Genomic DNA, 14,120 nt, shown 5'->3' on the forward strand with positions numbered 1-14,120 from the left:
CATCCAAGCTCTGCACTGCACCATGGGCTCGAGGTCTGTCGCTCCACTGGTGTGTGACGTCCTCAGGGAGTATTCGTTTGCTGTCAGACAGGGACATAACATCACCTTGCAGTGGATCCCAGGTCACTGTGGCGTCCCTGGGAATGAGGCTGCCGACCTACTTGCGAGACGGGCTCGTGTGGAACGTGATGTACCGACGCACCCTACGTATTTATCCGAAGCGGACGCGAAGCAAGCAATTGGTACCCTTACGAGACATCTGTGCAGTGAACACTGGCGAAGAAGTGTCCCTTCTACGTCATTCCAGTGCAAGGTGGACCCAGATCTCCGTTTTTATATGCCGTCAGCGCTTCCTCGACGCATCACGTCGCTCACCTACTGGCTCCGCCTCAACGTGCCATACAGTGGGCGACTATTGTTTAAGCTCGGCAAGGTTTCAACCCTCAATCGCGGTCTGTGTAGTGTAGTTGAAGACGTGGATCATATACTCCAAGACTGCACGAGGTACAGTGCACACCGTTGTACCCTTTTCTCATCGCTGGCCCGCTTGGATAATCGCCCATACTCCACTGCAAAGGTTCTTGGGTGCTCGCCCGGAAATCAGCTCATACGCGCCCTTGTGCAATTCCTCGTCTCGACGGACCTCTTTGACACTCTGTGATGCTCTTTGTTTTTTGTGCATTGAGATTTTCAGACGTGAACTCTCCTACACAGTTGCCTTTGGTGTCAAGTTTTGTGGTGATTTTTTCATCTATTCCATTTCAAAGTTTATAGATTTGTGTAATTTTCCTTTCTTCTGAATTTTCTCAATAACGCGCCCTGGAGTAGCCAGTCCCGAGTGGCTTGGGACTAACATCTCCAATTTTTGTTTTGTTTTATAAATCAATCAGCTCTAGAAGCTAATTTCTGGTTCATTCCCGCTTCCATCACCAAGTTGGAATCTGCAAACTTGACTCTCGTGGAGGCCTTGCACATTGTTCGGGACGTGCACGATTTCTTACAAAGGGCTCGAGGTGCATGAGCATCTGTTAAACCAAAGCTTGAAGCCGTGCTTGACAAAAATAAGGGGCTGAAATTGTTGAAGTCCGTGGGCGCCATTCTTCAAGGCAAAGAACAAGACTCCGAAGCTCTGTCCGCATATATAGCAATAACAACAACAATAAATGATGACGATGAGATGGGGTGTCTGCATATAGCGCAGATGAACTAGCTCATTTCAAGTTCGCAAGGATGACGTTTTGCGATATTGAACGCACATTTTCTCAATAAAAGATTGTATTGTCCGACAACAGGATTTCTTTCAAATTTGAAAACATAAAAATGGCTTTGGTTACGTACTGTAATGTCGTATAGTTCAGAGTTGGCTTCAATAAAAAAATGCACGTTTGACATTCTGTAGTGGGAAGATTTATTCGACGCAATAAACTCTGCAACGCACACGCATGCACCCCCAATGCCACAGACACACGTGAGTACACACATGAACACATATATAGATGAACAATCATAGCATACACCCCCCATACCACACACACACACACGTGAGTACACACATGAACATATATATACAGATGAACAACGATAGCATGCACACAGGAATGACAATGATAAAATCTATCTACACAGCGAGGAGATCAGTCAGTCAGTTATGGTGGCGCTCTGATTAGGGAAACGTGGCCGCCCTGCACTCAAACTGAAGGGTGGTGCCGCCATGGACGCCGGAATCCTTCTTCCCAGAGCGCGAACAGCTGTCGCTGCAGGACACCCGTTACAGATGTCCGCGTAGTACGTAATAGAAGGAAAATGGGGACATTGCGCCTACCCCAGTAAACCACCGATGTCCCAAGGACGTCTACATGATGTTACCCTCAGGACGATGAAGACATCCTGAGGACATCCTGAAACATAATTTTGACATACTTGGGACGTACTGAGAACTGCCAAAATAACATCCGCGCACGTCCCAAGGAAGTCAATAGTACGTCAATGACGACCTTTTACGGACCTCTAGTGGACCTTTTTCCCGTGCCTTAGCCAGGCTTACTGGCGTTCTCTGAACATTACATCAACACCGCACAGCAGTGCGTATGAGTGGCACAAACAAGCAACATTAGATCAAACACTTTATTTCGTATGAAACTCAGCGTCATAGCATCGTATTACCTCACCAGGTATTATATCACAGCGTAACATGACCACCATTTTTTTTCGCATTATTATTGAGAACTTACATGTCTTTGAAAACATGATGTCCATGAACACACACAGCATCGGTCCACAAGGGGAAAAACTTAAAGGTATATGCCCGCAATGTCCGAAGTGCGACGCTGAAACATATGTTGAAGCACTGGCATAACCGACGACCATGCTGCACTGTGTTTCGTACAACTGGAGATTTGCGATGTGTCCAGCTTGCCTTTCGTGCGCAAAACTTAACGCTATCCAACTTCGGCTATATTCACTTTTCGCCACGGACTCCCTTCCCTGCAGCGTCATGTCAGCTTAACCTGCAAGAAATGTAATTTCAAAAACACTGCTACAGCAAAATGTCACTGTGAAGTACGCATCGACGTATACGCATACCTTTAGACACAGCGCCTATGGCTGCAGTCTGCAGTAGCCTAGCATTCTCCCTATCAACAGCCCTGTTGCCTGCGAAGACGGGAAACGCATGGATAACCACGTAGTAGGAACGTGAATGCCTCGCACATTCACTACGTACCTTCAAAACGGGTAAAATCTTGAAAATGACGCGGGCGACGCCACTTGGAGATCCATAATTCACATTCATCCGCTACGACGTTTCCACACATCTGTAAAAAAGTCAACAAGGTGCGACACATTGTACTTCCCTGCAAATTCTTTATTAAAATCACTCAGCATTTTTTACATACAGTGGCACAGCCGTAAAGGCTTGTGCCGCCGTGGAGCACATGACGAAGTTGCACGGGTGAAGCGTATGCCCAATCTGTTTCGCAGTAACACAAGTCACTGAAGAGCTCTGAAACGCACTTTAGCGTAACTTACCTGATGTCTTTCAACATTTCTGTGACCTTCCCACGTCGTGAGTGTGCTGTCCCAACCGCGTTGTTCACCGCAATGAATACGTCGAAAGTATCTGAAATTCATAGATTAGACATTAGTAACGGGGCCACTGACGATGTTGCATCTTCACCTTGAAAAGTGCTGGTAGGGTCACGAGTACACTTAGTTGAAAGATAAAGCATAGGGTAATAGGAATCAAAAGGGTAATAATCACACTGCTAGCATAAAGTAATAGAACCCACACGCTAGGAATGATACCAAACAAAAGTTGCACGAATCGTACAAACATAGAACTAACCTTCAATCTAAGAAATCGCAAGGCTTCTGGACCTATCTTCCAGGGTGCACACATAAAAGCACCCCCAGGCAACACTAGTAGGGCATAAAAACACATTCACAGCAGTCCAGGGCACCAGAGCAACGACGGAACGCGAGACAACGGGAGCCAGAAAAAGGCGTGCGAACGCAACGAAGCTTGCAAGCGAAATGGACGCCGCCCGCAGCGCAGAAACGGCAGGAAGGCCACCTGCCCGCCAGGCCATGCCCCAGCGCCCAGGCGCTCCTCGGAATGTAGCAAGGGAACGGAAAGTCACGCGAAGACGGGACGAACGCTATCGGAAAGAGGACATTTTCCTCTTCAAAAACACATCTCAATCACCTTCCTACGCCAGCAAGAACCCGATATCGAAAAAAATGCCCCAGGCCCATGTATCACAGAACCGCCGTTGCCACGGTGTTCTAACTCGAGAACCGAGAGGGATAGAAAGATGCGGCAAGTTTCTACGCGTTTCCCATGTCGAGTGCGTGTGCCCATTAAAAGGAAGTCGGATCCGCCGTGGGCTTCAAGCCTGAAGACAGGGACAAAAATCGGTGAACGGTGGTCGGTGTCAGGAATTTCGAGAATGACGTCTGAACCACTGGAAATCGACGGCTGGTCTCAATTGGAAAGTTGTAGAGCAGGGAACAGAGCACGCGCACACAAAATTTCGACTAAATCGGACATCGGGTAATTGACTTACGACACCGAAAAGTGGGAAGCGTTTCAGGGTGGCTCTAGCCAGCCTCGCAGCTCGTCATGCTCTTAAGCCGATATCGGGAGAACAGAACATCGCGCGCCTGCGGGACAAACGCTGTTCGAAAGAGCACATTGAGACCTTCATAACGAAGGCAAATGACCATGTGGCAGCAACGGGAAGGCTTTTTTTTTGGGGGGGGGGGGCGGGAAAGCCGCTGGTCCCATTTATTGGGAGGAGTGTGAACGCGGAATCCTCTAACTCGAGAACTGCTAAATTTAGAGAGACGCGGTGAATTTTATCACGTGCTCCGCGTCGAGAACAGTGGGTTCTCCAAGTATGAACCCTGTCCGAGGCGAACTTTTTTCCAACAAGGGCACTGAAGTTCGGAAAAACGAATTTTACTAATGCGTCTCCGCCTACGAGTTCGAAACCACTACAGATCAGTTCCCGTGTGATTTGCGCGATCACACAGCTAATCCAGGCCCGTTCGGACCTGAATTTTGGTCTCGATCCAACAGTCCAGGCGGGATTTACAAGACTTTAAAGGTGTCAGAAGCACCGACGGTTGCCTGGAATTTTCAAATATCTGGACAACCGCCAGGATTTCTCACAAGCCGCAAGGTGCACGCGTAGGGGGATGGAAGGAAAATTTGTCACAAGAAACAGCATCCCGATATCGCCGCTGCAGGCCAAGATATTAGACACGGGAACCCATCGCGAAACACCGCGATGTCGCTCTGATGGGGTTAAACCATCACTGGATGGCTAAAAGACGCCGCGGTATCAACCGCCACCTCAAGTGGCATGTGCAGTGCTCAGTTGGAATCTCTATGCATATCTCATCTATTCTGACCGATGATGTCACTACGGTGCCGTAGGGGACCTGGGCACATTCTTCTTATTTGTCCATGCTACCAACCTTCCCTAACCGCGCTCTCTCAGATCCTTAGTCAGTTGGAATTTCACCCTTTCTATCTCTATGAAAATTGCTTGGCCCCTGGTGAAATCCAGCCCATCAACACTCTGTGATGAGAGCTTTTTGGTCTTTTTAGACACGTCAGGACTTCGATCCTTATGGTGAAGGGGCACATTTCATCGCATTTTATGCCAGTGGGCTCGGGTATCCACACTAGCGACGAAACTCCTCATTATTAACCTTAGAAATCAAGTTGTTGTTTTATTGATACTCTAGGCCAATTCCTTCAATTGGTTTCGTATTCTTTGAACTGGTGCAGTGTGTACAAAACATGTTGGATTACATTAAATCAAGTGGAAAAGAGCGTTTAGCATTTATATCCTTTAAGCCAATTCATTGAATTGCTTCGTTATTCCGTGGGTACGGTCTTCGCCACACAACATAGTGGAACATGATGTCGCGAAGGTATAGCTTCTCTTCAAAAACCCTGATTCTGTCAGTGAGGAACTTGTACCTGACGGCTACATAATGAACGAATTGACTGTCTGATTTGTCTTTGGATCTCGTTGGAATTGTGGCGACAATTCAATGATGTTATGTCTTCTCGTTTCGGCAGGGAAGCACATCTGGAGATGTAGTTGTGTGTGTTCCGTTCTACATGGAGATATTGCAAGAGATATCGAGGTCTTCTCGGCCTTCCCAACTACCTTTATTAGCACTACAGTAAAAGGAAACAGAAGCTAGATACTGTGGTACATCTGCTAAGCTCGGACCATGTCGGGAGTTTCTTTGTAAATTCAGATGAATAATTTTTGTGTGTTGCCACTTCGGTAACACGGATAAAAATTAGTGTCACTGTTTTAGTTTCTTGCTGCACGCTGTTGAACGTTATCATAAGGCTACAAAAATATAATGAGCATCGAAAGTATGTTTGTATTCTACTTCTAAATCAACATCCGATCGGGACGCCATTTCGAAGTCCCAGCGATATCATTAAAATACATCCTGGCTAGACAACGCTAGGACGTTTCGAATGACGTCTTATTTACATCATTGGGACATTTTTCGCGGATGAGGACTTCGGGATCTTTTCAGGACGTCCATGGGACATCGGTGGTTTACTGGGACGTTGCGTGATCGCATTACAGCGGGCGGACCACAGCGTCTGGGCCCAACAGGCGGTGATGAATACGCTGATTGGGTGGACTGACCGTCTATGGTCGAGGGGCACTGTGCACATTACATTCGTGTGACGCCGAACAAGCTGCCAGAAAACCCTCGCAATGCGGCACTGAAACAACACGTGCGTGTTGGTCTCCACGCAGTCGCAATACGGGCACAGATTAGTCGTGGTCACATTCCATGAGTGAAGGCGGTCTCGCGTTGGGTGAATGTCCCACGCGAAGCTCCACAGGATGTCATGGAGAGGCGCAGGAAGCCAAAAACAAATAATCCTTGTCCACGCGATGGAGGATGCTTGCCGCGAACGGCTAGCCCATTCGCCATTCGTACGCACTGCGTTCCACAAGTCTGACTGTGACATCTGGGTGGGAGTAACTGAACTCGGCACAACAGGAGGAGCAAGCCGCATCAATCGCTGGCAGTAGGTATGGACAGCTGCATGGAAGCGAAGCGGCGATCGCGCTGCTGGATCGGACGGACAGTGTGACGGTAGTAAGACATGTTGAAGTAATGGGCCCATCCAGTACTTCAGGAGTACACGAGACGGCGAGAGTGCGCCAGAAAGAACTCGCAGGACAGTCATCAGGGCAATCCCGCGGTTCATAAAGCCGACATTCGGTACGGCCAGTCCGCCCCGCGACAATGACAGCGGAAAATGCGGGCCACGGGCCCATAACGTTTCTTCCGCCACAGGAAGGACATGATGATGGTGTGGAGCCTGGTCACCACTGCGTGTGGCGCGATTGACACGTGGCTCAAATGCCATATACCCCCACAAAAGACGTTCCGCACGAGGTAGGCCCTTTCAAGATACGAAGGCTCATGGGCATCTGCAGCTTCGCATGTCAAGGTGATGGCCTGCAAGGCGCTCGTCCAGTTAGCTTTCGTAGGCCCGCTCCTGTCAAACACCACTCCCAGTATTTTGAGTGATGGAACACAAGGAAAGGGAAGATGTGCGAACGAACCACTAGGTCCTTAGGGCATTAGCTGAGACTTTCTCAAGTTCAGCATCCCACCGGAAAATGCTGCATAGGCATTGTAGAGCCGTAAGGTTTCCGTCACAGAGAACGAATCACGAAGAAGAACCGTAACATCGTCGGCGTACGCCGCCACCTTCCACGAACCGCACATTGACAGAGGTAGGCCATGAATGTTCACGTTCGTGTCAATACTCCACAGGAAAGCATCAATTGATAAGGTGAAGAGCGGGAGAAAAAAAGCGGGAGAAAGCGGACAGCCTTGCCGAACTCCCCTGGTCACCGGAAACTCCTATGAAAGGCGACTGCGGTGATTGTTATATAGCCGACCGATTGTGTTGCATATCCACTGTGGAAAATGATACGCCTGAAGCACAGTAAGCAGGTATTGGTGCTCTACACGGTCAAAGGCTTTTGCTTGATCGAGTGATAAGTGCTTATCGAGTGATCGAGTGCTCGAGGGGCGCGGCGAATCGCAGGACATCACGCAAGCCAGATGACGTGTCGTACGTGCTGCGATCCGTTCTATGATCCGTTTCTGTTCCTTATTTTATGTGCACAAAGAGGTTCACGGGCATACAATAGGCTTTTGTGCCGTACTCTTGGCATCACGTTTCATGAAGCGAGCATTTTGCTGTGCATATTTCGAGCATATTTGACCGTTCTTTTTTTTTTTTTTCGCATATTTGCATGCATATTTTGGAAGATTTTTGTGCATAAAGTCCTGGGCCCTAATCATCAAGTTCAGTTACCTGCTTTCGCAGCGCGTTCGGAACTGAAAATTTTTTTGATGGCTTTCTTAGCTCATTTAAGCTTCGTGCATGCTATGAATTTTTCACGGGTGCAAAACGGAGTAGGTGGTACTTGTACATACTTCGTATCTTAGCCGAGAGACACGGAAAAGAGTTAGGATAAACGAAAAAAGACAGGGACACTGCTTTTTTTTTTTTCGTTGACATTCTTTCGGAAGGAATCTTGCGTTTAAGTCTTGAAACGACATACACGGGTCTTCTTTACAGCCGATAATGCTCAAGTATCAAGTATAAAAGTATATTTTTTGGAGTATTTGGTACTCTATTTTAAATACTTTCGTTTTCAATTATTTTGAGCTGTATTTTAATTACAATGGGCTGGTATCTTATTTTAAATATTTTTGTGCGGTATTTTGTACATGTCTGAACGCAGATCCCTAGAAATCTTGCTATGCCGAGCAAGTAAATTATTTCCGGTTGCTTCATGCATGTGTAACATTTTGATTTCAATTTCACACTTATCATGTCCCTTTCACATTTAGCGTTTGTTATATACAGGCGCAACAGCTGCGACGACTTTAAATGCGCAGAACTATCCACATGTTGCCTTCACAGATATCGCATCTTGTACTGTATCGATAGTCTGCCTTGTTTCTAGAGTTGCACTGACTTCAAGGAAGTAACCTCGCTCTAGATCTTGAATCGTAAGTTGACGTTACTGCGCTTGCATACGGATTCATTTCATGTCACTTGAATACACTAATGCGTAGTATGAGTCTAGGCATCCCTGCTTGTTACCAATAACCAATAAGTGGTTAAAATAAACATAGAAAAAATTGACATCGAAACCAGAATATAATTGTCGAAGCCTGAAGTGCGAGCAGCAACGTTGCAGCAACAAAAGTAGAATTTCTAGAACAGTGGTCGACGAGCAGGCTAATCAGTTCAAATTTAAGGCACCAGCAAATATTCTAATGTACATAACGTATAATGTATTATTTTGTCGTCCTACCGTTGTCGTCACTATAGTTCCAGCTAATTGATATGCATGCACATGCTATTATAAGCTCCTTATGTTAGAAACAACAAATCTATCATAAGCTGTATCTAAGAACGACGTTTGCAGAATTTGAGAACTAATGCAACTGAACTTACACCACGAACGCGAAAGTATTTTCGGGTTTTGAGCCGGTTCCAGTTGATCCGAATTTGCGAATGTCTTTTAATCAATTTTAATTCTGTGTCTTACCACCTGTTATAGAATGCGAATGGTTGTAAACGTTCAAGAATGCAAGGGGCAGCTTGTAGCATAGGGACTAGAAGATCATTCGGAAAGGGTCGACCCTGCCTGGTCTTTTGGCATCTCATCCCGTAAGCTACACGCGACTGAATCCTCGATATTCATCACCTTCGACTGCAGGGACATATCCTTTGGACGCGGCTTTCTTTATGAGGTTGGAATGGAAAATTCGCGGTATTGCCGTGCATATGGAGCGGATAGAGGACATTGAACATATATTTCTTTGATGGTCTCGATCCAGCTCGCATCGGCATGATCTCCGTCTTGACATGTACCGAGACCCTCGTCCGTTAGACTTGAGGAACCTGTTGGGAAACTGTGCGGTTGTGCTGAAAGCTAAACTGTGCGGTTGAGTTCGAATTCATTATGAAATTCTTATGAACACACAGACACACATACATTGGATGATGATGGGGCGGGCGATTCACCGCCGCTGTGGCGGTACACTTCCCTGTTGCTCATTGAGAACGGATGAGGGGATGATGATGGGGGGAGCACTTTTAAAGATCCGTCGCCAGACTGGTGGAGCGCAAGAACTTCGCAAGAACGCGTAGGCCTTCCATCTGGTGGGCAGCGTTCGACCACGGTTCAAGAATCTTCGCGGGATTGAACGGCTGTTTGTCAATATACGTTGCATAGCACCTTCCGTGAGTGCACGCTGTTGGTGATGTTGCCAAATGCCAGGATGACGTGGCAGAGGTTGCCGTGCACTCCACAGGTGGGGCAGAAGGAAGACGACGTGGAGGCGAGACGGTGTTTAAAGGCAGGTGTAAAGGCGACGGTCGGCCTCTTGCGGTTGAAGAGTGAACATCGAGGCTCCTTCCCCCAATTAATGGTTATCGCTTCTTCCTACATACATATTGTAGCGAGGACGTACATACGGCGACGGAGCACCTAAATCATCACCATAAAAATGAACTTGTTGCTGCATACCCAGACACAACACTATCTTCTGCGGACGTCCAAATAGATCCTAACGTCCATGTCCTGAAATGAATGTCAAGTGGACATCTCTGGAGGCTACATGGACGGACGTCCCTAGCATAACAACCGTTGGAAGAATTGTCCCCATAGGGTCCCTCACGGGATGTTATACTTGGAGCATTATCACAGGAGAGAGAGAAACATGGCAAGGTGTGTCGCTGCGTGAGTTCGACTTTCGATGAACCAACTGAATGCCTCAAATCAAAAGCAGTAAGAAACACAGACATTATCGTCATAGTGCGTTAATACGCCAAGCAGTTCTTTAGTCCGGTGTTATTGGTATGCGTAATCGCATTAAACTTAAACACCCTTTAGTTTGACTCGCAGGCAAACAGGACTCTCGAATTTGTGGCAGCTCGTGAGTTAAGCAATCTACAGGGTGTCCCAGCTAAATGCGAACATATTTAAAATATATATATATATATATGACTTTTTCCGAGATAGAAATCAATTGCAATATAGCATATGCTGAAGGGCACTCCTTAGGAGGGCATTAACAAACTCCTATGTCTTAAGTAACTTTCAATAATTAACTTTTTAATTCTAAAAGCTAGTGAACTGTCCCAATGAGAACATCTGGTCCCTTCAGTCACCTGATTCCGGAGCAGTTTTCAGAACAAAAATCCGTTCGATAGATCGTCCGCAAAAAATTCGTGAAGGAACACCTTTTTGTTGTTTTTGTTCATTGTGCATCTTCGCAAACGCGTCTTTCCTTCACCCACAATTTGACAGGGTGGAGGAACACAGTGCCGCCCCAAGCGTCGAAGATGAGCTTTAACTTGCAGAAACAAAACAAAAACAAACGTATCGGGTGACTCTATCGGAACTGCCCTTATCTTGGGTTGGATTTTCTGTTTTCTTTTAATCTCTTTCCAGGACGCAAGAGGCGATAGTGTGTTCTTTCCCTCTCTCACATTAGGGGTGAAGGGAAGACGCGTCTCTAGAGATGCGCAATGAACAAAATAAAGAAAGAAAAAATAGTGTTCCTTCACGATTTTTTTTTTGCGGGCGATCTATTCAACGGATTTTTGTTCTGAAAACGGCTCCGGTATCAGGTGACTGAAGTGACCAGATGTTGTCATTGGGTCAACTTCGTAGCTTTTATAATTAAAAAGTTACTTATTGAAAGTTAATTAAGACATTGCCTTAGGAGTTTGCTAATGGCCTCCTAAGGGGCGCCCTTCGGCATATGCATAATTGCAATTGATTTCATCTCGGAAAAAGTGATATATCTCTTTTTTTTAAATATATTCGCCTTTATCTGGGACACCCTGTATAGTATCTGTTTTCACTTTGAAAAGACGCCACTCATTGAATAAATTTTTCCCACACAAAAAGGTATGCCACTGCCTTTCTAAGTGATCATCATGGTTCTAAGAGCTTATATATGTAAGTCTTTATTTTTGCTTTTTAGAACTTCGTGCTCATTGTCCGTAACGGAAATACGAGAAACAAAGAGAAGCAACAGAGAAAGAAATATGCAGTGACCGAAGCTGAAACAAAATGGTAGAAATAAACGCCGACAGGCCTAATTTGTCCACTTACGCAGCAGCTCAATAAAACAGTATCGATAATAATGAGAAAATACAGGGTCCTGAGCACGTACGCAAGTAAGTCCCTGCAACGTCCCGGCATCTCCGTGTAACTTCCTTTGAGGACAAACGACGGATATTTGTGGGAAGTCCAAACCGTGGTCACTCGGAGGTGTGGGGGACATCCGTCGGAAAGATGTCTGTCTCCCAGGGAGATCCGAATTTCCGGGATCCCAGGAACACCACGGGCACTTTTGTTCCGTTTGGGTAAATCCACACATGCATGCACGGTATGCTTGCATGAGTACATACATATAATATTACATGGACTCACACATTGTACCACATTTACGACATGCATACATACATGGCGATCAAACACCCCATTCATCATCAAAATAAAGTTGTTCTTGCATACATACATGCATGCACACATGCATACACTGTATGCTTGCATGCGTACACACATACAGGGTGTCCCAGCTAAATGCGAACAGATGTTTTAAAAATTTATATATCACTTTCTCGAGATGAAGTCAGTTGCAATATAGCATATGCTGAAGCGCACTCCTTAAGAGGGCATCATCAAACTTTCAATAATTAACTTTTTAATTATAAAAGCTACGAAGTTGTCCCAATGAGAACATCTGGTTCCTTTGGTCACCTGATAGCGTAGCCATTTTCAGAACAAAAATCCGTTCGATAGATCGTCCGCAAAAAAAATCGTGAAGATTTTGTTTATTGCGCTTCTCCAGAGGCGCGTCTTCCTTTCAATCCCAGTGTGAGAGGGTGAAGGATCACAGTGCCGCCTCTTGCGTCAAAGATGAGGAAGGGACTCTGACCAGAAGTTTGACAAATCGTTCGTTTGCATCTATTACGAAGGTATAATATGCCTCCAAGCCACACGCGAAATATTTTGGCTGTGCGCGGCGGCAAAGTTTGCCAAACGGGGAGCTGAAAACCGGCTTCGCTTTTCCTCCTCAACTCGCGCAATCGGGTTCAAAATCTAGCCTCTTTGTAGTGGACATCCGCCAATAAACGTGTGCGTGACGAAAGCACGAGGTCCACGTTTCATTGGGCGCCCGGACCGGAAGTTCTGTTGTTAGTGAGTTTGTGAGAGCGCCGGCATCCGTCCGGAAAGCGATCTTCAATATGGACGTCGAAGGAAGAAATGCGGAGACTTCGAGCCCGGAACTTCTTTCTGACCTTTCTGCGATCGAGAAGAAACTTCTGCGTGCTGAACAGCTCGGTAGGCTTTCGAAACGTCGCCGATGCCGCGAATGCGAGACGAAGTTAGAGCTCTAAGAACATCGGTCACAGCTGAAGCAAACAGCATGAGTCGCCTGTCTTCGACACACAGGTAAGCGACGAGCTTTTTAACGCACACTGTGATCGAACATGTAAACGTTCTCTGAAATTTCGTGTTCTGATATTTAATGCGCACTTGCTATTCATGGTGCCGGTGTGGCTGGTGTGTCATAATGCCGAAGGAGATCGAATGCTTGTGCTGCAAGGAGCTCGAAAACACTGCCGAATGACTGCAGTATGAGTGCATTACAACCCACCAAGATTTCCAACTTCTATGCTTCAATATGACTGTCCTGAAGGTCGCATATTGAACTCCGTGGGCAGCGCGAACCTATGAGCGACCATATTCACAAGTAAGTCACATGTGTCCTTGTCGAACGATGTTAAAATGGTCTTGCATTAAAGTCGTTAAAAACTCCAGTACAGGGCGCAGCACATAAAAAGACTATACAGTACACAACTCTGAACTGGAGAAAACCAATATAGGCAATTTTGTAATTGTCAGTGTGCTGTGTCCTGAGTCACGTTTTTATGTATTGCCCTGTGCATAAGGTTTTAGCGTAGGTTTTTATCGATATTGAGTGTTCTTGATTGTCGATTCAGTGAAAAGTAAAACAATGTTTGTTTACGGTTACCTATTTGCCTAAACTATATTTTATGTACATCTGTGTAGACGATGCAGATTCACTGCGTATCGCCAGTTTACAAGGTGAGTATGGCACAAGCTTGGGAAAAACAAGAGCATGGTCATCTCAGCCTGTGCAATGAAGAGGGTCTGGCAAGCCTTTACCACAGAAAATGCCACAGGCTTCAAGTACCCAAGATCCTAACTGGAGGTACCTCTTCGCACAGCTCGTCTATCGCATTAAAATAATTCAGCATCTGTATTTAGGATGATTTATAGCTCTCAGGATGATGCATGGTTCATGAGTTCGATATGTTGTGTTGAAACACAACACTAATCCTTTTTAATGAGTCTTGCGGAACGATAGATGAGCACTCCTTTCGTGACATTGTGTACCATTGCTACAGTGACCAATTTTTTGAGCAAGACTGATGAACGAACAAAAAACAGAGTCTGTCTTCCAAATATGTATGTTCCTTGTAA

General features: G+C 46.0%; 1 protein-coding gene and 1 long non-coding RNA gene across 3 annotated transcripts in view; one reads left to right on the forward strand and one right to left on the reverse strand.

The window, feature by feature from the left end:
• Positions 1-2,660: 2,660 nt before the first annotated feature.
• LOC135366186 (uncharacterized) lies at positions 2,661-3,211 on the reverse strand. Its single transcript, XR_010414109.1, has 3 exons — positions 3,176-3,211; positions 3,028-3,118; positions 2,661-2,813 (listed from the first exon to the last, which is right to left on the reverse strand). It is a non-coding gene; the product is annotated as an uncharacterized LOC135366186 (long non-coding RNA).
• Positions 3,212-8,491: 5,280 nt separating this feature from the next.
• LOC135366192 (testicular acid phosphatase homolog) overlaps positions 8,492-14,120 on the forward strand; it is a 55,552-nt gene continuing 49,923 nt past the window's right edge. For both annotated transcript variants that reach the window (XM_064598867.1, XM_064598859.1), the window contains exon 1: positions 8,492-8,592. The gene's annotated coding sequence lies outside the window, so the exon portion shown is untranslated. The remainder of the gene's footprint in view (positions 8,593-14,120) is intronic.

This window comes from Ornithodoros turicata, chromosome 1 (genome assembly GCF_037126465.1).
Source record: "Ornithodoros turicata isolate Travis chromosome 1, ASM3712646v1, whole genome shotgun sequence".
Taxonomy (NCBI): Eukaryota; Metazoa; Arthropoda; class Arachnida; order Ixodida; family Argasidae; genus Ornithodoros; species Ornithodoros turicata.